Consider the following 26969-nt stretch of genomic DNA (forward strand, 5'->3'; position numbering starts at 1 on the left):
GAGAATCGCTTGAACCCAGGAGGCGGAGGTTGCAGTAAGCCGACACCATGCCATTGCACTCCAGCCTGGGCGATAGAGTGAGACTCTGTCACCAAAAAAAAAAAAAAAAAAAAAAATTTCCATTTCAAATCTAAAATCACTGTACCAAAAAAGCACTACATTTAATAATTTGTTGTGTACAAGTTGCCTTGCCTGTAAAATTACCACATACAGTATACTGAAAGGATATGACAAAAACATCACCATTTTGAAAACTAAAAAGTTTTCCATTTCCTCCCCCATCCTTAATCACAGAAAGACTCTGTACTCAGCTCTGTACTACTGCTGTGTACTCAGCAATAGTATAGCCTCAGAGCCTTCCTTGGAGTATCTGTCAGTAACACTGACCCAACAGTCCTGTCAAATTGTGACCACCCTTCCAATCAAGTCATACTTTCAGATCCCACACTAGTTCTGGAACTTAAGTGCATTTCTTAGTTGGTAACAATATACTGTAAGTTTACACTTTATTTAAGCTCCAGTGCTGATTTAAAAATCAGTGTGTTAGGCCAGGCACGGTGGCTCATGCCTGGAATCCCAACACTTTAGGAGGCCAAGATGGGCAGATCACGAGGTCAGGAGATCGAGACCACCCTGGTTAACACGGTGAAATCCCCTCTCTACTAAAAAAAATACAAAAAATACAAAAAAATTAGCCGGCCATGGTGGCAGGCAGCTGTAGTCCCAGCTACTCAGGAGACTGAGGCAGGAGAATGGCGTGAACCTGGGAGGCAGAGCTTGCAGTGAGCCGAGATCGTGCCACTGTACTCCAGCCTGGCTGACAGAGTGAGACTCTGTCTCCAAAAAAAAAAAAAAAAATCAGTATGTTAGCCGGGCACAGTGGCTCCTATCTGTAATCCCAGTACTTCAGGAGGCCGAGGCTGGCAGATCACCTGAGGTCAGGAGTTCGAGACCTGTCTCTACTAAAAATACAAAAATACAAAAATTAGCCAGGCACAGTAGCAGGCACCTGTAATCCCAGCTACTCAGGAGGCTGAGGCACGAGAATCGCCTGAACCCAGGAGGCAGAGGCTGCAGTGAGCTGAGATCGTGCCACTGCACTCCAGCCTGGGTGACAAGAGTGAAACTCTGTCTCCAAAAAAAAAAAAAAAAAAAAAGTATGTTGAACAAATTCTGGTTCAAGGAAGGTATTAGTATGTGCATGGAATCTACTAAGTTCCATCCTCATCTCTGTTCCAGTGGTGTCCAATCTTTAGGCTTCCTTGTGCCACACTGGAAGAGGAATTGTCTTAGGCCACAAATAAAATATACTAATGATAGCCGATGAGTTAAAAAAAAAAAAAATTTGCAGGCTGGGCGCGGTGGCTCACACCTGTAATCCCAGCACTTTGGGAGGCCGAGGCGGGAGGATCACAAGGTCAAGAGATAGAGACCATCCTGGCTAACACGATGAAACCCCGTCTCTACTAAAAATACAAAACATTAGCCAGGCGTGGTGGCGCAGGCCTGTTAATCCCAGCTACTCGGGAGGCTGAGCCAGGAGAATTGCTTGAACCTGGAGGCGGAGGGGTTGCAGTGAGCCAAGATCGCGCCACTGCTCTCCAGCCTGGGTGACAGAGCGAGACTCCGGCTCAAAAAAAAGAAAAGAAAATCTCATGTTTTAAGAAAGTTGATAAATTTGTGTTAGGCTATATCCAAAGCTGTCCTGGGTTACATGCAGCCCACAGGCTGCGGGTTGGACAAGTCTGGTGTAGAGTATTCCTCCCAGCTCCCTCCAACATACACACGCTCACCCCAACAGCTGTAAGAACTAGGAAGCAGCTAGTTTTAGTGGGAGATAAGCCTGCCTTGGAAAATAGCTAAGCAGAAAGAGTTGGAAAAGAGGGCAAGAAAATATTTCTAGCTTCCCAGGGACACACATTTTGCAAATGTTATCCCATAATGTACAAAAGAAGCCATCACCTTTCTGAAAGCAACTTTTTCATATCTGCATAGCAGGCCTCATGCAAGAAGGTTAAAAAGATAGCCATGGAGCACACCCATTCAGTAGTTAGCCCATACCTGTAGCTTTACACTTCCCTCTCTGGACTATGTCTTCACTCTAAAAAACCAAGGAAAGAAAAATAAGTGGGCCATGCCTAGACGTCTCTCATGACTCCAGGTATATCACCTCTTTCCAAAGAAAAGCCCCTCTGTCACCATGGCAGAAGATAAAAATACAGAAGTACTCCTCCTGCGCCCTTTTTACTCAATGCCTTAAAGATAAGTTGCATTTAATATCTCAAGGCTAATTTTAAAACACCATCAACTTAAACGATGGGGGAAGTAAAATACTAAAAGGTTTAAAAGAGTCTTGCCCTAAAATGTCGTAACAAATAGCAAAACAATGACTAAAATTTATGAGGTTGAATTTCAGTACATCTAGGTCACCAAAACAATCATTTTTAACATCTGCTTTTGGATTGGAGACTAAGAAAAGCTAATGGCTGTGTAATTCTTTTAGCAATTAAGGATCGTGTTATTCATGTGGAGAGACCACACTATTTCCCCAAAGCAACCTTCCTAAATACATAGGTGCCGGGCATGAAACTCTACAAAAGCAACCAAGTTCCTGCCACTGTAAATGCATCTTGGTGGCCCTAGGGTGGCGGTGAACCACTGAAACCAAAAAAAAAATCAGAAGATGGGGAAGTTAATTGATGGTAAAAGCAAACAGAGGAACCACAAAACCAATTTGTTTTATTTTTAAGCATATCGAACAATCTTGCAAGTAAAGACTGATTCTATAAAACTGCCCAAATTCCTACAAACTTCCAAATACAACTCCTGCCAGCTGTATTTCTGTCTGGCTTTCACTACAGACAATAAACTATTCAAATTCACCAAGGACAATGTCTAAACTGGAAAGTACAAGAATTCTGAAAGACAAAGCCAGACCCAGAACTAACTAGTAAGACACTGCCTATTCTCCCTGAAGACAGAGAGATTTCTTAACTGGCATAAAATAGGTGCTCAAGTATTAACTTTTCATGCAGACTTAATTAGTTTCCAATTTTGCTAATAAAGTAGTGATAGTTCCAGTAATTTTAAGGGCAAAGTTTAAACTAATTAAAAAAAACCAGAACTTCCTAAAAGCATTTACTTGCACCTGCCTCTACCATCAAAAGTTACCAAGAAGAAAGGAACTTCCATTTACTAAGTTCACAAACTTCATTCAATCCTTTATCATTATGACCATTTAAGGTGAGGACTACCCTAAGGATTCAGATGCTAAGGAAGATAACCTGCCCGTGGCTTCTTGGTAGGTCTGTCTCTCTAGAGAAATGTGACCATAATTGAGGAGATATCAACTTTTACTGAGATAGTGTGTCCTGAGAAGGCTCTGTAGTGATGATCACAGATGGTAGACGGCAAGTTAAATTTCTACCTGTTAAGAGTTCTTCTGGAAGATGTAAAAGTCAAAGAAAAGGCCAGGGAACCACATTTCCCTCCAAATTTTATGTGGAACACAGTTTGAAAAACAGTGTTATTATGTGATTGGTTTTCATAGGCATCACTTCCACCCTCTGAGACCAGACTCAGACTGCAAGCTAGTCAGGGAATCTCCAAGATAAAGAGAGCAAAAGGGAGATCTGGAGTTGTTAAGAAAGACCAATACACAAAAGGGTAAGGGACAGGTATCTTAAGTCCTGGAGAACATAGCAGCCCTCAGGGGGCTAGGAACATTTTAACTGCCAGGCCAAGAGAAAGAAAAAAAAATGAATTTCTTTAAAAAAAAACCCAAAAAAACAAAAAAACAAAAAACCTCCACATAAACAGGGTATCATCCTACTCCTAAGCCACCAAGACTTTTTAAAGGAAACCTCAAACACACACACACACACACACACACACACACACACACAAATAAATAAACAACACTGTAATCTTCCACACAGGATTCTGTCACCTGGAGAAGGGCAAATGAATAGTCCAATACACAAAAAAGGCTGTTTTGAGACGGAGTTTCGCTCTTGTTGCCCAGGGTGGAGTGCAATGACGCGATCTCGGCTTACTGCAACCTCTGCCTCCCAGGTTTAAGCAATTCTTCGCCTCAGCCTCCTGAGTAGCTGGGATTACAGGCATGCGCCACCATGCCCAGCTAATTTTGTGTTTTTAGTAGAGATGGGGTTTCACCATGTTGGTCAGGCTAGTCTCGAACTCCTGACCTCAGGGGATCCGCCCACCTCGGCCTCCCAATGTGCTGGGATTATAGGGGGTGAGCCACCGCGCCCGGCCTCAAAAAAGTTATATTTTTTTAAAGCTTTGTCTTCCCAGTTTTGCTTTTCCTATGTTATTTTATTGCCTATTCTGTGAGAAAACTGAAATGGAAACTAAAGAGAAAAAAGTGAGAGAGAAAAGCTGAATGGAAACTAAAAGCTTTGACTGTTTTACATCTTTCCTTTCATTTCTGTGGGGAACCAAAGGGCACATGCTCCGTGAGAAAACCTGAACTGTTTGTACTGTATTTCCTTGGAGCTCCACGGATGTCTGTTTCTATTAACATTATCTCTACCTTTCTCTATCACAATGCAAGAACCAGGAAGTACACAGGTGGTTCTAAAGAGGAGTAAAAAAGCTAAGAGGGGGGCTGGGTGTGACGGTACACACCTGTAGTCCTAGCAACTTGGAAGGCTAAGGCAGGAGCACTGCTTGAGCCCGGAAGTTTGAGGCTGTAGTGAGCTATGCTGGCACCACTGCACTCCAGCTTAGGGCACACAGTGAGACCTTGTCTCCCCACCCCACTCCAAAATAAGGCTAAAGGGAAAAAGGAGCAAAAAAAATGTAGGGAACAGCCAGGAGTGGTTCATGCCTGTAATCCCAGCACTTTGGGAGGCCGAGGCAGGTGGATCACTTAAGGCCAGGAGTTCCAGACCAGCCTGGCCAATGTGAGGAAACACCGTCTCTACTAAAAATACAAACATTAGGCTGGAGGCAGTGGCTCACGCCTGTAATCCTAGCACTTTGGGAGGCCGAGGTGGGCGGGTCACTTGAGGTCAGGAATTCGAGACCAGTCTGGCTAACATGGTGAAACCCTATCTCTACTAAAAACACAAAAATTAGCTGGGTGTGGTGTCTCAAAAAAAAAAAAAATGGCCGGACATGGTGGCGTGCACCTGTAATCCCAGCTACTTGGGAGGCTAAGGCATAAGAATCACTTGAACTCGGGAAGCGGAGGTTGCAGTGAGCCGAGATCCCACCACTGCATTCCAGCCTGGGCAACAGGGTGAGATACTGTCTCAAAAAAGAAAAAAAAAAAGTAAGGAAGTAGGGAGAGTGGTGAGAGCAAGATGAAGGGCAAGCTAGCTGAGAGTTCCAATATTATCTACCTGCGATAAATGTTTAAAGACATTTAAAATACAACCTCATAAGAAGTTTTTTAACTTCACTGACAGAAAAGGCTCTCAGATCCTCTAAAAGCCTTTCTTAGAATAGGCAAGGTAATAAGCTCTTTATTCTTAGTGTTTTCTACTGGCCTATACAGCTTGTATGCTGAATAAATGACAAAATATTGTCTTTCCCAGGATGACTGGCACTGACTCAGTCACCATCAGCAGCTCTTACATAGCACGTGCTAGATCACAAAATCCAGAGACAAGGGCCTGTGGCACGATGATGTTCAATAACACATCAGTCCTAAACCCATGAACTTGGCCTCATTAGTAAGACTCACTGTTTTTTGTTTTTTGTTTTTGAGGGTCTCGTTCTGTTGCCCAGGCTGGAATGCAGCGGTGTCATCTCGGCTCACTGCAACCTCCGCCTCCTGGGCTCAAGCAATCCTCCCACCACGGCTTCCCAAGTAGCTTGAACTACAGGTGTGCACCACCACGCCCGGCTAATTTTTGTATTTTTTGTAGAGAAGGGGTTTTGCCATGTTGCCCAGGCTGGTCTTGAACTCCTGGGCTCAAGCGATCCACCCCCTCTTGGCCTCACAAAGTGCTGGGATTACAGGTGCAAGCCCCCGCATCTGGCCAACTCACTCTTAACTAACAACTGTTAGTAAGCAACCTTAAAATTCCTTGAAAAACTTCCTTGATATAAGACAGGGAGCTAATAAAGAATTTAGCCAGGAAGAAAAAGAATTTAGCTGGGTACAGTGGCTCATACCTATAATCCCAACACTCTGGGAAGCTCAAGTGAGAGGACTGCATGAGCCCACAAGTTTGAGACCAGCCTGGGCAACATCATGAAACCCTGTTGCTACCTAAAAAGAAAAAAAAAATTAGATGGGTGTGGTGACATGTGTCTCTAGTTCCAGCTACTTGGAAGGCTGAGGTGGGAGGATTGCTTGAGCCCAGAGGTGGAGGCTGCAGTGAGCTGTGATGGCACCACTGCACTCCAGCCTAGGCAACAGAGCAAGATCGTCTCAAAAACCAAAACAAAAAAATAATCTAACAACTATCCAGATTAGAGGTTTTTAAACGATCTTAAAAGCAGAACTGTTTTTCTCCTAAACATGAAAGTCAGGCTGTTCAGGTCAAAGATAGAGGAGGGAGAGGCAGGCCCCAACTGTCAGTCTCTCTTGGCCCTCAGGATAACCTCTTGGGAAATATGAGGTAATCTCTTGGGAAATATGAGAACTAGATGAAATAATTCAAACAATAGATAATTCACCAATATTATATCTGGCTTTGACATAAATGGTTTTTTGAACAATAAATTTTTCTATCTTTAGAATCAATGTATTTAACATACCATCAGTGGTAATAAATGTGCATCTTCAAATTGATGGAATATGGCATTTAAAGTTTGTAAACCCTTATCACCTAAAAGTAAAGAGAAATGTCTAGACATTTGTAAAGTGGCAATAAGTACGAGCTAACATTTTTTGAGCATTTACCATACACTATGACCTGTTTTGGGTGCTTTACATTTAATCCTCATACGTACGCTATCTCCATTTTGCAGATGAGAAAAGATACAAAGAGATGAAATGACTCCCTCAAGATCACAGAGATCCGGGCTAAGAAGGCTGCTTCAGGTTAAAAATTGTCTCCAAGGAAGCTCATGCACATAACCCACAGAAAGGTCTGTTTAAATGCTAAGGGCCATAAAGTTGAGTCTGACTTTTTTTTTGAGACAGAGTCTCTCTCTGTTTTCCAGGCTGAAGTGAAGTGGCATGATCTTGACTCACTGCAACCTCTGCCTCCCGGGTTCAAGTGTTTCTTGTGCCTCAGCCTCCCAAGCAGCTAGGACTACAGGCACAAGCCATCATGCCCAGCTAATGTTTTGTATTTTCAGCAGAAACAGGGTTTCCCCATGTTGCCAAAGCTGGTCTTGAACTCCTGAGTTTAGGCAATCCACCCTCCTTGGCCTCCCAGAGTAAGCTAGGATTACAGGAGTGAGCCACTGTGCCCAGTTTTTTGTTTTGTTTTGTTTTGAGATGGATTCCCGCTCTGTTGCCCAGGCTGGAGTGCAGTGGCATGATCTCTGCTTACTGCAACCTCCGCCTCCCAGGTTCAAACGATTCTCCTGCCTCAACCTCCTGAGTAGCTGGGACTACAGGCACTGGCCACCAAGCCTGGCTAATTTTTTTGTATTTTTAGTAGAGACAGGTTTTCACTGTATTAGCCAGGATAGTCCTGATCTCCTGACCTCATGATCCACCCGCCTTGGCCTCCCAAAGTGCTGGAATTACAGGCATGAGCCACCGTGCCCAGAATTTTTTTTTTTTATAGAGATGAGGGATCACTCTGCCCGGCTAATTTTTTTGTATTTTTAGTAGAGACAGAGTCTGGCCATGTTAGCCAGGGTGGTCTCGAACTCCTGACCTCAAATGATCTGCCCGCCTCAGCCTCCCAAAGTGTTGGGATTACAGATGTGAGCCTCCGCACCCTGCCCAAACTTTTAACTGGAAAAGAGAAAAAAGACAAATAATAGAAATAACTTGGGGAATGTATATTCTCTTTAAAGTATTACTTTTTAGTCAGCTTGCAATGCCCTTTACTTCTTTCTTCCTGTTACATGCCTAGCTCAATAAGTAAGTTAGGCCCCCTGCTTTGGAAAACTCCATGTTCACCTACTCTCATGCTCCAGAGAGCCAAGTAAACAGATACAAGGATCAAGCGGGAAGCAGACCTCTCAGGAGCTGGAGGCCTGTAAGCCCAACAATGCTTTAGGCTAAACAGACTAAACTTTATGCTAAACCGTGTGAAAATGGACAAGTGAGATTTCCTGAAAACAAAATCCACAGCTTTCATCAGATTCTATAAGGGGTTCACAACCATTCTTAGAATGGTCCCCTCTTGGACTTCCAATCCCTAGAGGATGGGACTAGATTAATCCAGACTAACACTAGGTCATCTAAAACTATAATTGTATTTTCTCTAAACAAATTTTTAAACAGCTATCTAGTTTAGTCCACATCACATACAATTCACCTCATTTAAAATGTTGTTAGTGATTTTAATCTCATTTCAAAATGTTGTTAGTGAACTATGTTTCAACTAACTTTCTCATTTATATTCATATCCACAGAACACCTGAATAAAAGTAACACATATCAGACCTTCAATTGTTGAACTTAATTCCCCAGAGTTTATCTGGTGTAATTTGTAAAGTTTCTATGAACTTTCCTGAATTGAGACATACTTGCACTTCCTAGTTTTTTTGGGGTTTTCCCCCTGAAATTGCAGGTACTGTAAAAGCAACATGTGGGCAGCACCCCCCCCCTTTTTTTTTTTTTTTTTTGAGACAGAGTCTCGCTCTGTCACCCAGGCTGGAGTGCAGTGGCGTGATCTCAGCTCACTGCAAGCTCCGCCTCTCGGGTTCATGCCATTCTCCTGCCTCAGCCTTCCGAGTAGCTGGGACTACAGGCACCCGCCACCACGCCTAATTTTTTGTATTTTTAGTAGAGATGGGGTTTCACCATGTTAGCCAGGATGGTCTCGATCTCCTGACCTCGTGATCCGCCCACCTCGGCCTCCCAAAGTGCTGGGATTACAGGCGTGAGCCACTGCGCCTGGTCACCCTCTTTTTTTTTTTTAAAACAAAATATTTCATAAGTATTCCTTCCTGTTTTAATTTTTCCATTTCCCCAACTTTAATTAATTATACTTACAACCATATTTTGGTTTATCTTCTACCAGGATTTCTTCCATGCATACAATAAAATGTACAAACACTCAAATACACAAAATTTTCCTTTCCCCCCCCCCCCACCCCCAGATGGAGTCTTGTTCTGCTGTCCAGGCTGGAGTGCAGTGGCATGATCTCAGCTCACTGCAGCCTCTGCCTCCCGGGTTCAAGCAATTCTCCTGCCTCAGCCTCCCAAGTAGCTGGGACTACAGGCGTGCACCACCACACCCAGCTAATTTTTGTATTTTTTAGTACAGACAGGGTTTCGACATGTTGGCCAGGCTGGAACTCCTGACCTCAAGTGATGGGCTCACCTTGGCCTCCCAAAGTGCTGGGATTACAGGCATGAGCCACCACGCCTGGCCTCAAATACACAGAATTTTCAAATTCAATATTATACTAAGTATAATACTGCACAACCTACTTTTTTGCACCTAACAATGATAAACATTTTCTCGTAAGCAGCCATTATTAAAGGATCAGAGCCACAAATGGCCTAAAGCTTGACTCTGCCAATAGCATCCTTGCATATTCACAACCAATAAATAGAACAACTACCTCCCTAATCTAGCTCACCTCCCATTTAGTTATATGATCTTTCCATGAGTATATAAGCACCTAAACCAGAGGTCGTCTCACCTGAGAGACACCCTATTTTAGAGGCACTCAGATGAGGCAAACAGAGCATGCAAAAAACATTTTTAAAAATCTCTTTTTGGCCAGGCATGATGGCTCATGCCTGTAATCCCAGCACTTTGGGAGGCCAAGGCAGGAACATCTCTAGCACCCAGGAGTTTGAGACCAGCCTCGGCAACATAGCAAGACCCTATCTCTACAAAAAAAAAAAAAAAAAAAAAATCAGACAGGCATGGCAGCGCACGCCTGTAGCCCTAATTTGGATGCTGAGGTAGGAAGATTGCTTGAGTCCAGAAATTTGAGGCTGCAGTGAGCCATGATCGTGCCACTGCACTCCAGTCTGGGTGACAGAGCAAGATCTTGTTTCAAAAAATAAAATAATTTAAAAAATCTCTTTTCCTATTTCCTCCCCAAATGCCCACACACTGGGTGTAACTCTCAAATCCCCCGTATTTCCTCTCTGCTCCCCAAACAGCTTCCTACTGTGGTGAGAGCTGGGAGGTGGGAGGAGGAATCTAATTCTTTCTATAGTTCCTGTTTCTTTACCATGGCAGTACTGTCAATAATGGACAACAAATTGCTGGATGCAGCAGTAGCAATTTACATATGGTAGCTAAGCTAATGCACAGCTTTCTCTGGGCAGAATTACTAACGCTTCTACCTATCATTGCAGTTTGAACCCAATGTTCCAGGCACATCAGTGTTAAGTATTTGCCTGGTGGCTTCTACCTTCAAAGGCACAGGGAATGATACACAGAAGTAATACACACAAGTGAGGGAGGTGGAGGGAGTGGGAGCTCTGAACCCACCGAGGGAGGGTGCTAGCTCCAAGGACTGTGACACCAGACAAAGTACCTAATTCAAACCCAAAGGCTCATTCAACCTTTCCATAATATTCATGATCACTTGCTCAAATCTGGCATGTTCTAAGGCCACAGTTCCTTCTTAGTTTCACTGCCCTGCCATGAGGCCAAATCTGTCTTATCTAGTGAGTCACTACTGCTCCTCTTTCCAACTGCATTTTGATTTCAGCCCACTTGTGCAGCTCATCAGGGCTGCACCATATGTTAGTACCATGTAGGCAGAATGTGACTAATTTTTTTCTCAAGCACTGTCAGAGCGACTTTTAAAATCACCTTATAATCTTGATGTCTCTTGCAGAGTCATTATAATACATAACCTTTGGAAAGGACTATAATTATTTTTCTGAGTGCTCAAAGGAGATTCTTCAGCATTTTCATTCCCATTTTTCAGATGAAGGAACTAAAGGGAAGATAAGGGATTAAGAGACCTGGGTTCCACAACCAACCACTGGGACTTGGACTTTCTTGAGTCACAGTGCTGTATTTGGTAAAATAAGGCAGCTTGTAAAATGCTTTTTATTGGGAAACTCAAAATATTACTTTGCCTCTCTTTATTATTTACTTATTTATTTATTTATTTTTAGATAGAGTCTTGCTCTGTCACCCAGGCTAGAGGGTAGTGGTGCGATCTTGGCTCCCTGCAACCTCTGCCTCCCGGGTTCAACATGGTGAAACCCTATCTCTACTAAAAATACAAAAATTAGCTGGGCATGGTGGCAGGCGCCTGTAATCCCAGCTACTTGGGAGGCTACGGCAGGAAGAATTGCTTGAACCCAGGAGGTGAGCTGAAATCACGTCACTGCACTCCAGCCTGGGTGACAGAGCAAGACTCTGTCTCAAAATAAAAAATAAAAATAAAAAGAGAGAGAGAAAAGGACTGAATGGCCCATGTACCACAAATGTTTTTTGAATTGGTCAAGATCATAATAAGTGAGTGAAAGTAATGCTCTAATACACTGAAAGTAAAATAGAGATGACTTGCAGATTTAGCAAGTCACCAAATTCCCCCGAATTTAGTTTAAAAGGAAGGCGAGCAGCTGCTTCCACCTCCTCTAGGCAACCTGCCTCTTCTCCAACAATAATAGCAATAATGGCTGCTACAGCTGATAATTAAGCTCATCTCAAGAGGGTTTCTTAAATCTTCCAGGTATTGCAGATCCTATATTTATTCTAGCAACTCTTTAGGGTAATTGCTTGACTGACATTGCAATTATTAGGCCTCCCCATCTCCATTAATAATATTCTCTTTTTTTTTGTTTGTTTGAGACAGAGTCTCACTCTGTCGCCTAGGCTGGAGTGCAGTGGCATGATCTTGGCTCACTGCAATCTCTGCCTCCCAGTTGTAAGCAATTTTCCTGCCTCAGCCTCCCCAGTAGCTGGGACTACAGGCCCAAGCCACCAAGCCTGGCTAATTTTTATATTTTTTTAGTAGAGACAAGGTTTCACCATGTTGGCCAGGCTGGTTTTGAACTCCTGACCTCAGGTGATCCACTTGCCTCAGTGTCCCCAAGTGCTGGGATTACAGACATGAGCCACCACGCCCAGCTCACTAGTATTTTTCAATGGATAATATCACTTGCAAAATATAAAAAGGGATAGTATCTCATCAATATTGAAAACTGAGCTGAGCACAGTGGCTCACACTTATAATCTCAGCACTTTGGGAGGACTGCTTGAGCCCACAAGTTCCAGACCAGCCCAGGCAATATAGTGAGACTTATCTCTACAAAAAAATTCAAAAATTAGCTGGGTGTGGTGGCGCGTGCCTGTAGTCCCAGTTACTTGGGAAGCTGAGGCGGGAGAATCACTTGAGCCCAGGAGGTCGGGGCTGCAGTGACTGTGATCATGCCACTGCACTCCAGCCTGGACAACTGAGAGAGAGCCTGTCTAAAAAAACAAACAGAAAAAAAAAAAAAAAAAAAAAAGACATGCCCTTTGAATTCAGCAATCCCAGTTCTAGAAATATAGTTTACAAATAATCTTGTATCTGATGTATACAAAGTATGCAAAGGGGCATTCATAAGAACATTGTTTATATCAGCAAAACCTGAAAACATATGCCCATTAATTGAAGGCTATTAAATACAGTATAACCATACAACAGAACACTATGTAGCTATTAAAGAAAATAAGGCAGCTAACTGATCAAGACGTATTCATATAATAAGAAAGGAATTACACATGGCTTGTATATGAACAGAGTATCTCTGGATGGATAAAGAAATAACTGCTAACAGTAGTTGTAGAGGTGGAACAGTGGTTGAATTGTTTACATGTGAACACGTTACCTATTCTACAGAAATTTTTTTTTTTTTGAGACGAAGTTATGCTTTTGTTGCCCAGGCTAGAGTACAATGGTGCAATATTGGCTCACTGCAACCTCCGCCTCCCGGGTTCAAGCAATTCTACTGCCTCAGCCTCCCGAGCAGCTGGGATTACAGGCACCTGCCACCACACCCAGCTACTTTTTTTTATTTTTAGTAGAGATGGGGTTTCACCATGTTGGCCAAGCTGGTCTCGAACTCCTGACCTTAGGTGATCGACCTGAAGTGCTAGGATTACAGGCATGAGCCACTGTGCCCGGCCTACTGAAAATTTTTTTAAAGAAAACTCGAGCTTTTGGAGCATGGCAACCTAGCCTGCAGACACCGTATCCCCTTGTCCACTTCCCCCTGCAACCCATAAGTCCATTCCTACCACTTAAAAAAAGGAAAACTCGTGGAACTATAAAGCACAAAGTAAAGAAAAACCTCAACTCATACTCTTTTCCAAAACAGCATTTTGGTTTTGTATTTTTTTCCTGCTTTGCCTGAAACTTCTGTGTGGAAACTGCCATTGTCCAGGTGATCCAGCAGTATATCATAATTACATCACACCATTTTAAATGAACCCAGCAACTCAAATAACGTTCATGCAGCTGGGACCTCATCATGTATGGCCTATTTACAAAGTCTGAAGCTATTTTCAATCACTCAGCTGTATAGCTATACGTTTTCTTCAATCAACCTTTCCTGCCAAGGCAAAGTGCAACATTAGCTGGATTCCAGTAAAGAAGGCAAGGGACAGGGTGAGATAATATGTCAAAACAAGTTCTATAAATACAGCTTTTGGCTTGTATCTCAAAAAGGAATCAGAAGAGCTTCAAGTTTAAACAGAAAAACCCTACAGTCCCTGCAGTATCTTACTTGAAGGCTCTAGAGAACAGAAGACACCAGGGAACTGGAATCTTATTTCTCACACTGTAATATCTTGTCTCTCTCTCCCTTATCTCAGGGGCAGGTTTAGATGCAATTGCAAGCGTTATCATTCCAACTCTGCATCTCCCCTGCCTCTTTTCTTATCTTACCTCTAACACATCAATTTCCTTCCTCTCTGTGAGGCTGCTCCACCTCTTAGGCAGACAGGCCCAATACACACAACATACAACAGTCTTTCCTTAGCACTAGCCACCTAACTTCTATCATCTCCAAAATCCTTGACCAAGCAGCCAAGAACCCTGCCTGTACCATCTGCCCCAACCTCACCATCAAACACACGGGCACTCATGCGGGATGCTTCCATATGGTCTTGTTTCAGGAGCTTTGCCCTGTTCTGTTGAAAAGCAGGAAACTTTATTTTCTTTCCGTTCTTAAATTCTTAATTCTATAAAACTAGAGAAACCAGAAACTACTTCTGTAGAGACACTTCCTGAGACAGTTAGGTTATAGGCCAGAAAATGCAAATTTTGTACCTCTGCTTCAGCCAATCAGGGAACATGTTCAGCAAAGCTTGATTCACCCTAAAGGATGCACAGCCCTAGGACAAATTCTATTCTATTCTATTATCACTTTTTAAAAAAAGTTACTTTGGCTGGCCTGTAATCCCAGCATTTTGGGAGGCCGAGGCAGGTGGATCACTTGAGGTCAGAGTTCGAGACCAGCCTGGCCAACGGGGTGAAACCCCATCTCTACTACAAATACAAACAAATTAGCCCGGCGTGGAGGCAGGAACCTGTAATCCCAGCTACTTGGGAGGCTGGGGCAGAAGAATCACTTGAACAGGGAGGCACAGGTTGCAGTGAACTGAGATCACGCCACTGCACTCCAGCCTGTGTGACAGAGCGAGACTCCATCTCTAAATAAATAAATAAATAAATAAGGTACTTCAATTATCATGCTTTCATCACTCTGCAATTGTGCTCCTAAAGGTGCTTCTCGCCGGGCGTGGTGGCTCACGCCTATAATCCCAGCACTTGCACTTTGGGAGGCCAAGGCGGGTGGATCACAAGGTCAGGAGATCGAGACCATCCTGGCTAACACGGTGAAACCCCTACTGAAAATAAAAATTAGCTGGGCGTGGTCGTGGGCGCCTGTAGTCCCCACTACTCGGGAGGCTGAGGCAGGAGAATGGCATGAACCCGGGAGGCGCAGCTTTTAGTGAGCTGAGATCGTGCCACTGCATTCCAGCCTGGGTGACGGAGCCAGACTCCGTCTCAAAAAAAAAAAAAAAAAGGAGTGCTTCTCACATTTAAATACCCACTTAAATCATCTGTCACATCCTTCAAATCACTCCTAAAAAAACTCAACTGTTCCACAAAATTTAACTTGTCAGTGCTTTGATTTCATTTTTACAAAAACAAGCTCTTAAAAAAAAAAGCCAGGAGATCTATCAATCAAAAAAGCAACTACATTTTTAGAAAACATCTACTATATACCCAGAACTAAAGAGGATACCAAAAAAAAGGCACAATCCCTGTCCTTAAAGAGTTAATGGTCTTGTTCAGAAAATACGACTTGCACTAGAAACAAGAAACATGGGAGAGCATCTATCTAAGGGAAAATGTTACCATAAATGTGAAAGACTTAAAAAATCTCAGGAGAGCTGATTCTTATTTCCCTGTCTAAATCAAATTTTTGTGCTATTTCATCACACTGTCCATGATACAATACATTTTTTGCTACCCTCCACTGAATTACATGGCCTACTAATAATTCCCCCATCATCATTTCTTTTGAACAGACTTCTCTGTGTTTTCCTGTCACTCTCACACAGATTATAAGTTTATGGATATGGCAAAACTTGCTGGTTCTACCTTCCCATGCTCCCCTTGTAAGGGCATCTCCGGAAGATGTGTGGTGCAGGAAACAAGGTAAAGAAGCAGGCCAGGCGCTGTGGCTCATGCCTGTAATCCCAGCACTTTGGGAAGCCGAGGTGGGCAGATCACTTGAGCTCAGGAGTTCAAGACCAGCCTGGGCAACATGGCAAAACCCTACCTCTACCCAAAAAATACAAAAAAATTAACTGGGCATGGCGGCATGTGCCTGTGGTCCCAGCCACTCAGGAGGCTGAGGTGGGAGGATCACTTGACCCTGGGAGCAGAGGTTGTGGCGAGCCAAGATCGTGCCACTGCCCTCCAGCCTGGGTCAGTGAGAACCAATCTCTTCCCGCGCCCCACCCGCCCCCCACCCCCAAAAAAGGCTAAAATTAATTCTGCTTTCAATATCTTCAGTAAATAGTCTGGTACTAGTGGAGATAAACTAGTAATTTTAGAGATGTTTCACAAACTTGTTACTTGGCTTGCTGTTCTTTACCACCAATAAATGAACTAGAGGGCCAGGCGTGGTGGCTCACGCCTGTAATCCCAGCACTCTGGGAGGCCAAGATGGGCGGATCACGAAGTTAGGAGATCGAGTCCATCCTGGCTAATACAGTGAAACCCCGTCTCTACTAAAAATACAAAAAAATTAGCCGGGCATAGTGGCGGGCGCCTGTAGTCCCAGCTACTCAGGAGGCTGAGGCAGGAGAATGGCGTGAACCTGGGAGGCGGAGTTTGCAGTGGGCCGAGATCGTGCCACTGCACTCCACCCTGGGCAACTGAGAGAGACTCCGTCTCCAAAAATAAAAAATAAAATAAAAAATAAATGAACTAGTACAGTTGATGGTGATCTGCAAAACCAAAATCATATAGTTATTTTCATAAGGAAATTCTAAAGTGAAAATGGGTTAGACTGATTCATAATTTAATAATCTCAAATAATAAAGTGTGCTAACAAAATAGACAAATATTTACTACAAACCCACAATGTACCCTATACCTAGACTCTAGAGTCATACCACTGCTTTCTAATCCCAGTTTTGCTGCTTACTAGCCAGGTAACTGGGGAAATTGTTTAACTTCTTCATAAATACCTCTGTTTCTTCATGCACAAAATGGTTACACAAACAGTATCTACCTTACAGGATATTTGTTAGAATTAAATTTATATATGTAAAGCATTTAGAATAGTGCCTGACACATAGAAAGTGCTCAATAAACATTTGCTACTATTATTATTCTGGGCACCAAGCTTGGTGTCTATGGTGGAAAAGAATGAGTCCCAAAAAATTTCAGCCTGTTACATGATGATTCTATCTCTTCAAAATAAAGTACCTGATCTTAAGATGTACTGTACAACGCTCAATGGTTATGTTACTCAAAGACAACAGGTTCATCTGTTTACTGAGCTAGAAACATAGTATGTAGTTTCACTTTTTAAAATGCAACAGCTATGCTGATTTTTTTTTTTTTTCTGACACGGGTTTTGCTCTTGTTGCCCAGGCTGGAGTGCAATGGCATGATCTCAGCTCATCACAACCTCCATCTCCCGGATTCGAGAGATTCTCCGGCCTCAGCCTCCTGAGTAGCTGGGATTACTGGCATGGGCCACCAAGCCTGGCTGATTTTTTTGTATTTTTAGTAGACACGGGGTTTCTCCATGTTGGTCAGGCTGGTCTTGAACTCCCGACCTCAGGTGATCTGCCTGCCTCGGCCTCCCAAAGTGCTAGGATTACAGGTGTGAGCCACCTTGCCCAGCTGAAATTTTTTTTATCATTAACACTTGAAGTAGGCCGGGCATGGTGGCTCAAGCCTGTAACCCCACCACTTTGGGAGGCCAAGGCAGGTGGATCACCCGAGATCAGGAGTTGGAGACCAGCCTGGCCAACATGGTGAAACCCCATCTCTACTAAAAATACAAAAATTAGCTGGGCATGGTGGTGGGCGTCTGAAGTCCCAGCTACTACTCCGGAGGCTGAGTCAGGAGAACCCGGGAGGCAGAGGTTGCAGTGAGCTGAGATTGTGCCATTGCACTCCAGCCTTGGTGACAGAGCAAGATTCTGTCTAAAACAACAACAACAACAACAAAAAAACGCCAGGCACAGTGGCTCAGGCCTGTAATCCCAGCACTTTGGGAGGCCAAGGTGGGTGGATCACCTGAGGTCAGGAGTTCGAGACCAGCCTGGCCAACGTGGTGAAACCCCATCTCTACTAAACTACAAAAATTAGCCAGGTGTGGTGGCATGCGCCTGTAGTCGCAGCTACTCAGAGGCTGAGGCAGGAGAATTGCTTGAACCTGGGAGGTGGAGGCTGCAGTGAGCTGAGTTCGTGCCACTCCACTCCAGCCTGGGCAACAGAGCGAGACTCCATCTCCAGAAAAAAAAAAAAAAAAAAGCAAACTTGAAGTAATAAAATAGGCTTCGTTTATTTAAAAAAAAAATTGGGTACCTGAGATTATTCCAAAATATTTCCTAGCAGGAGGGGGAAGTGAATAGGTAAGAATTCTGGCAGCAATAGGCTGACAGATCTTGCACCTCCAACTGGGCCTGTTAGAGTCCAGTATATCTTCATTATGGATTACCAAACCACTTGTTCTGAGAACACTTATTTATGTATAAACATTTATTCATTCCTTCCATCAAACCAAAAAAAAATTTTTTTTCATGAAGCTTTCAAAATGGACACACTGGAAAAATATAAACTAATAAAATGAGACCAGGGAAGTTATAAATTTTAAAAAAGGCCAAGAACAAAAAGAAAGCTAGAATATAGGTGTGCTAATCAGAGTGTCACTTACTGAGGCTGAGCTGTAAAATCAAAGAGCTGCCACTGATTTTAATCTCCAATGACAGGCTCTACATAGGGTGCACAATGATTCATAGTATAAATGGGAAAACATTAGGACAGTAAAATGAGAAGGGCACTAAGAATAGCCAAGAAAGAGAAGATGAAGCAGATATAATGTCACACTCAAAAGAATTTAGAAAGTCAGTAAATATACAGGATCCAGGAGAGGCTAAGCACCAGGTCCTAAACCCTAAACAAATAAGCATCCAAAACCTACAATGCACAAGGTGCAGAAGAGATCCCTAAGTGATTCAGAGCCAGAATACATCAGTGTATAGTCACACAGAACTCTGCATCCATACCACACAGCCACAGAAGACGCTGCCTCAATCAAGGTGTTTCTCCAGCATTTAATAACGTCCTTTCCTCTCCTCATTGACTACAGTTACAAATAGTATGGGCAGAGAACTGTCTCATCCCCACTCAGCTGACAAGTTCTATTCCCAACACTGCATGCTTATGACTCATGAGGGGATGGGGGAGGGGAGTGAAAGGAAACTGTAAAACAAAGCAACAAACTTGAATTTAGACTTACACTGACCAGGAGTAAGGAATTCATCACTGTTTAATTAGAATATCTCATAACAAACCAAGAAAGTATCCTTTTAAAATACAGTAACAAACCCAGTATCTTCTGAAAATAACCTGAAATTTGTCTACATGTCATGTCTTCTGCTATTCCTTAAATAGACATGACACCAAAAGGCATTACAAGGCCTCTGTAAGGCCAAACTTTACAAAGCACTCAAACAGCGCAAACAGCATAGGTTGCTGTGGGGCCCAAAGCAACAGGGCATTCCCCACAGTTCCTTTCCTGGCAGACAGCGAAGTCAACACACTTAACCCCTACTGCACTCTTTCAAGATGTGCACTAAATCATTTCTTAAAGGGGTGGAGGTGCCTCATCTTTTTATACTCAAATTTTATGTCAAAAAATTTGAGTGCCAGGAAAGGAATTCAATACCACCCCAAGAGTTGATCTTTGTGACCTGTAACAAAACAAAGAGGAAAAAAAAAACACTACCACTTCAACAAGGTATGTTTCTAAGGGAACCCAAAGACCATTTCTGACATCACATTTCCCTGTTTGGTACCCTCTCGCCAAGATGGTATTTTGTTAAATACAAATCTTGTCTCCTCACCCCATCCCTAACAACCTGAAGCATTCTCTACAATTTACAATTGACAAACCTAAACACAGCAAAACAACAAAGACAAACGAGTCACCTCTTTCACTTGAAAACCTCAGTCCTCCACAGAGACGCACACAGACAGACAGATGGACGCACGTAAGAACACAAACTGTGTGCCCTGGCTGAGTCCTGAGCAGGTCTGAGCCGGTGCGGGTGCCAAAGGGTGGCCACACGGCCTAGCTAGTGGGCTGCTCCTGCTGTTGCTGTACAAATATAGCAAGCTAAAAAGTGGAACAGCAGCTTCAGAAGAACAGATTCGGCTCCGTGCTCAGAGAGGGAGGAGCAGGGAACTGAACAGCTTTACCCATACATGGTTGCTGAAAGGGGGCCATTAGTGAAAGCCCAATTATCTCACACACATGCATTCTGTTCACATGCTCCAGACAAAAAACAGAAACACACAGGCTGGTACTTGAAGTTAGGTTTGAGATATTCTATTTCAGTCAAGGAACTTCCAAATAATTTCAGTCACTGACACCAAGAATCCCTCAGCCACGGGAAATGGAAAAGACATTTGAAAACCTTTACTAGGTCAGATTCTTACCAGATCAGCAGTAGTGGTGAGGCTCAATTTATCACTTAAATCCTAAAATTTAACATGCAAAAAAAGGTTATTCTCCATTCGAGTGAACAATGTAAACTTTCACTAGTTCCTTGCTGCTTTCAGAATGAAGGTCTCATTCCAACTGTGTATGTTTTGAGCTCTTTTTTTATTTTCTGGTTGATACAAGTTAAAATAAACTCTAATATAATTTTTAAAATCTATGTCTGAGGATGATGGCTTATATAACCAGAAGCCAAATATTTGTGTTCCAAAAATTATTTTACTTAGAACAATTCATTTAGATTCACTTCAATGTGAAGTATGTGAAAAGCTTAATTGCTGACCAGAGTGAACTTTCCAACAATAAGAAATGCATGGCTGATTGGCTCAAATGATTCTATTCTTCAGCCCTTACTGAAGTACTTAGTGCATACCACCTATGTAATTTTATTCCCCCCCTTATAGAGATGGGGTTTCACCATGCTACCCAGGCGGGTCTCAAACTCCTAGGTACAAGTGATCCACTCACTTCGGCTTGCCAAAGGGCTGGGATTACTGGCATGAGCCATCAAGCCCAGCCTGGTTATGTATTTATTCGGTATCATAGGGGCTACAGCACAAATCAAAACCATAGTATCAGTGACCTCCAATCTAGTTCCTAGATGAGATTAACATGAGATATTAATAATAAAGGCAGACAGTACATGACTACTGCACTAAAGCGTGGGGTACAAACTATAAATGCTATACACATTAAGAGAAGAGAGGCTGGCCTTGATAGCTCACATGTATAATCTCAGCACTTTGGTAGGCCAAGGTGGGTGGACCACTTGAGCCCAGGAGTTTGAGACCAGCCTGGGCAATGTGGCGAGAACCCGTCTCTATCCACAAACAAACAAAAAAACAAACAAACAAACAAAAAAAAAAAAAAAGGAAGAAAGAAAAGAGAGAAGAGAGACTGAGAACAGACAGACCTAGACTTTCTTGCTTATCCCACCTACCAGAACTCTCATTAAGGGCACCTGCGCGCCAGGAGTGGTAGCTAACGTCTGTAATCCCAGCACTTTGGGAGGCCAAGGTGGGCAAATCACCTGAGGTCCAGAGTTCGAGACCAGCCTGACCAACAGGGAGAAACCCCATCTTTACTAAAAATACAAAATTAGCCAGGTGTGGTGGTGCATGCCTGTAATCCCAGCTACTGGGGTGGCTGAGGCAGGAGAATCACTTGAACCTGGGAAGCGGAGGTTGCCGTGAGCCAAGATTGTGCCATTGCACTCCAGCTTGGGTAACAAGAGCAAAACTCCGTCTCAAGGAAGAAAAAAAAAAGGCACCTGCGATATCTTAAATGTGAAGAATACAGAATTTGAACAAGATGGTTTCTAAGATCCCTCCATTTCTGAAATTCTGAGTGTGGTTTCAACCTGAAATGTTTCATAGTATGAGATTAATACCACACTGCTTATGGAAGCAAAATTATAGTTTTTGCCTACTTTAGATAAAACATATTCTAAACTAAGATAAAAATAAATTCAGACCATAACTCAGCATCCACTGTAACATTTCTCATATAACACTTTCAGGAAAATGTTCTTCCATCTGAGACATTTCTGCCTAGCCTGTTGAATAAATTTTAAACCACTATTAAGAAAACAAAAACAAAAACCCTGTCACAGGGAAATAGAATGGTGGAACTAGAAATGTTTATGCTGATATAACTATGAGATCCTTGATTATAAAACACTGCTAAGTTAACCAGTCATCAAAAGGAGTTCCAGGCTGGGCAGTGGTGGCTCGTGCCTGCAATCCCATGATGGATCACCTGAGGTCAGGAGTTCAAGACCAGCCTGGCCAACAAGGTGAAACCCTGTCTGTATTAAAAATACAAAAATTAGCTGGGCGTGGGGGCGTGTGCCTGTAATCCCAGCTACTCAGGAGGCTGAGGCAGGAGAATCACTTGAACCCAGGAGGCAGAGGTTGCAGTCAGCCGAGATTGTGCCACTGCACTCCAGCCTGGGCGACAAGAGCAAAACTCCGTCTAAAAAAAAAAAAAGCTCCAAAAAAAAAAGCACTGCCTAGCTCCTATCCATTACTGAGTACACAGCAGGATTCCAGCAGTAGAGGCACATTCATGTCCCATAAAACAGACATGCAAGTATTCAACATGTTATTAAAAGCCTCTTAACACTAAACATAAGGAGACCTCATCTCTACAGAAAGAAGTAAAAAATTAGGCGGACATGGTGGCACGTGCCTGTAGTCCCAACTACTCAGGGGGCTGAGGTGGGAAGATTCCTTGAGCCCAGGAGGTCAAGATTGCAGTTAGCCGTGATCGTGCCACCGCACTCCGGCCTGGGTGACAAAGTGAGACACTGCCTCAAAAAACAAAAAAAATTAAGTAAAAGCCTCTTAAGTAAAAGCCTCTTAACTGGGCCACATGCAGTGTTTCACCCCTGTAATCCCAGCACTTTGAGAGGTCAAGGGAGAGGATCACTTGAGATCAGGAGTTCAAGTACACCCTGGGCAACATAGACCCTGTCTCTACAAAACTTGAAAAAAAAAATTAAGCCTCTTCATTGTATATACTGGCTTATTCATTGTATATACTGACTTCATTGTATACACTGTATTTAATTTTTTAAGAATCTGAGCAGTCCTATTACAGCAACTTTGACTTCCCAAAGAGCAGTTTACTGTGAATTAATATGCTTTTTTAGTGTTTAAGATCACAGCTTTAATTACCTGTATGTACTCTACTAAAAATACTTGTGTGAAGGCAACTAAGTAAAAATACAGAACACAAAGCAGGCCAGGTGTGGTGGCTCACGCCTGTAACCTCAGCACTTTGGGAGGCCGAGGCGGGTGGATCACCTGAGGTGAGGAGTTCAAGACCAGCCTGGCCAACATGGTGAAACCCCGTCTCTACTAAAAATACAAAAATTAGCTGGGCATGGTGGTGCATGCCTGTAATCCCAGCTACTCCGGAGGCTGAGACAGGAGAATGGGTTGAACCCGAGAGGCGGAGGTTGCAGTGAGCCAGGATCGCACCATTGCACTCTGGCCTGGGTGACAAGAGTGAAACTCTGTCCCCCATCCCCCCACCCCTCCCAAAAACAAACACACAGCAATACACCACAGTTGTGTACATGAAGAGGAATTGCTCCAAGTATAACCTCAAAATCAAAATGACTATAAACACGTAAAGTATGGCCTTTGATATGTCAGTTCTCCTCCCTTATTTCCTCAAGAGAAATACGGGATTGGACTAGATCGGGGTCCATATGTATGGCCCATTGACATTTCATGAATTCAAAAAACTTCCTTATACTATGTGTAAAACTCTACCTCTGTATGCATTTATAAGGAAATGGATTCACAACTTTTACCAGATTTTCAGTTTAAGGACTCAAGACAACAATATACAGTTATTCCATCTCACATTTTTTAAAAAAGTTAAAGTTTGGCCAGGCACAGTGGCTCACACCTGTAATACAAGCACTTTGGGAGGCCGAGGTGGGAGGACTGTTCATTGAGGCCAGGAGTTTGAGGCTGTAGTGAGCTATGATTGTGCCACTGCACTCCAGCCTGGAAAAAAGCAAGATCCTGTCTCTTAAAAAAATAAAAATAAAAATTGGGAGGTCGAGGCAGAGGTATCACTTGAGGCCAAGAGTTTGAGACCAGCCTGAGCAATACAGTGAGACCCCATCTCCACAAAAAAACAAAAGCCACAAAAATTAGCCAGGCATGATGGCACCTGCCTGTGGTCCCAGCTACTCAGGAGGCTGAGGCAGGAGGATCATTTTGATTCCAGGAGTTCAAGGCTGCAGTGAGCTATGATCACGCCACTGCACTCCAGCCAGGCCAACACAGTGAGACCTTGCCTCAAAAAAAAAAAAAAAAAAAGGTAAAGCTTCCAGCTTTTACTTTTATATCTGACTCCCAGGCTAGAGTCCAGTGGCAGGATCACAGCTCACTGCAGCCTCAACCTCCTGGGCTGGAGTGATCCTCTCACTTCAGCCTCCCAAGTATCTGGAACTGGGTACAGATGTGTGCCACCTCACCCAGTTTATTTTACTTTTTTTTTTTTTTTTTTTTGAGACTGAGTCTTGCTCTGTAGCTCAGGCTGGAGCACAGTGGCGCAATCTCAGCTCACTGCAACCTCTGCCTCTCAGGTTCAAGTAATTATCCCACCTCAGCCTCCCGGGTAGTTGGCACTATAGCTCCTGGCTCCAGTTTCTACTTCTAATCCTACCTTGGAGCAAAGAAAGTAGGAGATGAGGCCGGGGGCAGTGGCTCCCAGCACTTTGGGAGGCTGAGGCAGGTGGATCACTGGAGGTCAGAAGTTCAAGACCAGCCCGGGTAACATGGCGAAACCCAATCTCTACTAAAAATATAAAAATCAGTGGCCAGGCATGCTGGCTCACGCCTGTAATCCCAGCATGTTGCGAGGCCGAGGCGAGCAGATCACATGAGGCCAGGAGTTCGAGAGCAGCCTGGCCAACATGGCAAACCCTGTCTCTACTAAAAATACAAAAATAGTCCCAGCCACTTGGGAGACTGAGGCAGGACAATCATTTGAACCCAGGAAGTGGAGGTTGTAGTGAGCCGAGATCCTGTCACTGCACTCCAGCCTAGGCAACAGAGCGAGACTCCGACTCGGGAAAAAAAAAAATTAGCTGGGTGTGGTGGCAGGCACCTGTAATCTCAGCTACTGGGGAGGCTGAGGCAGGAGAACTGCTTAAACCTGGGAGGTGGAGGTTGCAGTGATCCAAGATCACGCCACTGCTCTCCAGCCTGAGCAACAGGGTAAGACTCAAAAAAAAAAAAGAGAGAAAGACAAATACTTGGGCAGGGGACACGACACCAGAGCATGAAAGACTGGAATGAAGGGGACTGATAACAGGTAGGCAAACAAAGAAGCCACCCAATCTGTCAGCAGAAGTACTATATGAGAACAGCTATTGCCTTATGCCTCAGTTTGTAAAGAGTATATAAAAGAAAAAATTAGCCTTCATCTAGGATAATTTTAAAGTGTCTGTTACCGAACCATTTAAGCCTAAAATTTTTAGGTTCTCATGGCAACCTAAATCATCGCACTGCGCATATTGTATATAAAGTGCATATTTAGAGGCTTAACTAGTAAACTCAAAATGTGACATATGTGCAATGTGGGCGACAACATTATTCTGGGAACCTTAACTTTAAAATCTTCCACATTTTATTCTGCAGCCCCAAAGATGATATAATAGAGTCAACTATGCAGAAGATGCAAGTTCAAGGAAGAAAAGGTACAAAGAACATAAATAGAAGCAAAGACATGAAAGACAAGAAGAAAATTCAGGCTATCAGAAAAAAATTCTGAACATGGCTCTCTCCCACTGTGAATCAACCTGTAAAGGAAGGCTTAAAAAACAAGATTGCTACTGAGGACATATATCAAGATAGCGTTTGGGACATGCTTTAATGTGGGCCCAGTCAAAAGAGGACAAAGTCACAGATCAGACAGTTTGGTATATGTGGCACTGACTCCACGGCAGTCTAGAGAGGATGATGTTTCTCTCTTTGGTAGCAGCTTATAGAATATAGCTGTTTAGAATTAAGAAGCGGTATCAGAGACAAAAGGATGGCTGTGAGACATGAAAACTGGGAGAGAGGACCAGACTTTAAGAAGAGGAAAAAGGCTGGGTACAGTGGCTCATGCCTGTAATCCCAGTACTTTCGGAGGCCGAGGCAGGAAGATTGCTTGAGACCAGGAATTTAAGACCAGCCTGGGCAACACAGGGGGACCCTGTCTCTACAAAAATGGAAAAAATTAGCCAGGCATGGTGGCATGTGCCTGTAGTGCCAGCTACTTGAGAGGTTGAGGCGGGAGGATTGCTTGAGCCCACGAGGTCAAGGCTACAGTGAGCCACAATCATGCCATTGCACTCCAAGCCTGGGCGACAAAGGAACACCCTGTCTTAAAACAAAAAGCCCGGCGTGGTAGCTCATGCCTGTAATCCCAACACTTTGGGAGGCCGAGGCGGACGGATTCCCTGAGGTCAGGAGTTTGAGACCAGCCTGGCCAATTTGGCGAAACCCCGTCTCTACTAAAAATACAAAAATTACCCAGGCATGGTGGTAGATGCCTGTAATCCCAGCTACTCGGGAAGCTGAGGCACAAGAATCACTTGAACCCGGGAGGTCGATGTTGCAGTGAGCTGAGATCGCACCACTGCACTCCAGCTTAGGCGTCACAGCAAGACTCCGAATCAAAACAACAACAACAACAACAACAAAAACAAAAAAAAACCAAACAGGCCAGGCGCGGTGGCTCACGCCTGTCAACCCAGCACTTTGGGAGGCCAAGGTGGGCAGATCACACGGTTACAAGATAGAGACCATCCTGGCTAACATGGTTCTCTACTAAAAATACAAAGCATTAGCCGGGCGTGGTGGCACTCGCCTATAGTCTCAGCTACTCTGGGGGCTGAGGTAGGAGAATTGCTTGAATCTGGGAGGCAGAGGTTGCAGTGAGCCAAGATCACACCACTACACTCCAGCCTGGGCAACAGAGCGAGACTCCATCTCAAACAAACAAACAAACAGTAAGACCCGAAATATTATTTTTGAACCCCAAGCTCACTTTTGTATACATATACCTACTCTAGAAACAATGACAAAAGCATTCGCAAAATGCACCATAAAAACACAAAACA

General features: G+C 43.6%; 1 protein-coding gene across 50 annotated transcripts in view; it reads right to left on the reverse strand.

The window, feature by feature from the left end:
• The window catches only part of CELF1 (CUGBP Elav-like family member 1), an 86726-nt gene that overhangs the window by 38401 nt on the left and 21356 nt on the right, over positions 1 to 26969 (reverse strand). For 11 of the 50 annotated variants that reach the window (XM_063782461.1, XM_063782463.1, XM_063782454.1 and 8 more), the window contains exon 2: positions 2062 to 2101. The gene's annotated coding sequence lies outside the window, so the exon portion shown is untranslated. 50 annotated transcript variants of the gene reach the window in all.

This window comes from Pan troglodytes, chromosome 9, assembly GCF_028858775.2.
Source record: "Pan troglodytes isolate AG18354 chromosome 9, NHGRI_mPanTro3-v2.0_pri, whole genome shotgun sequence".
NCBI lineage: Eukaryota > Metazoa > Chordata > Mammalia > Primates > Hominidae > Pan > Pan troglodytes.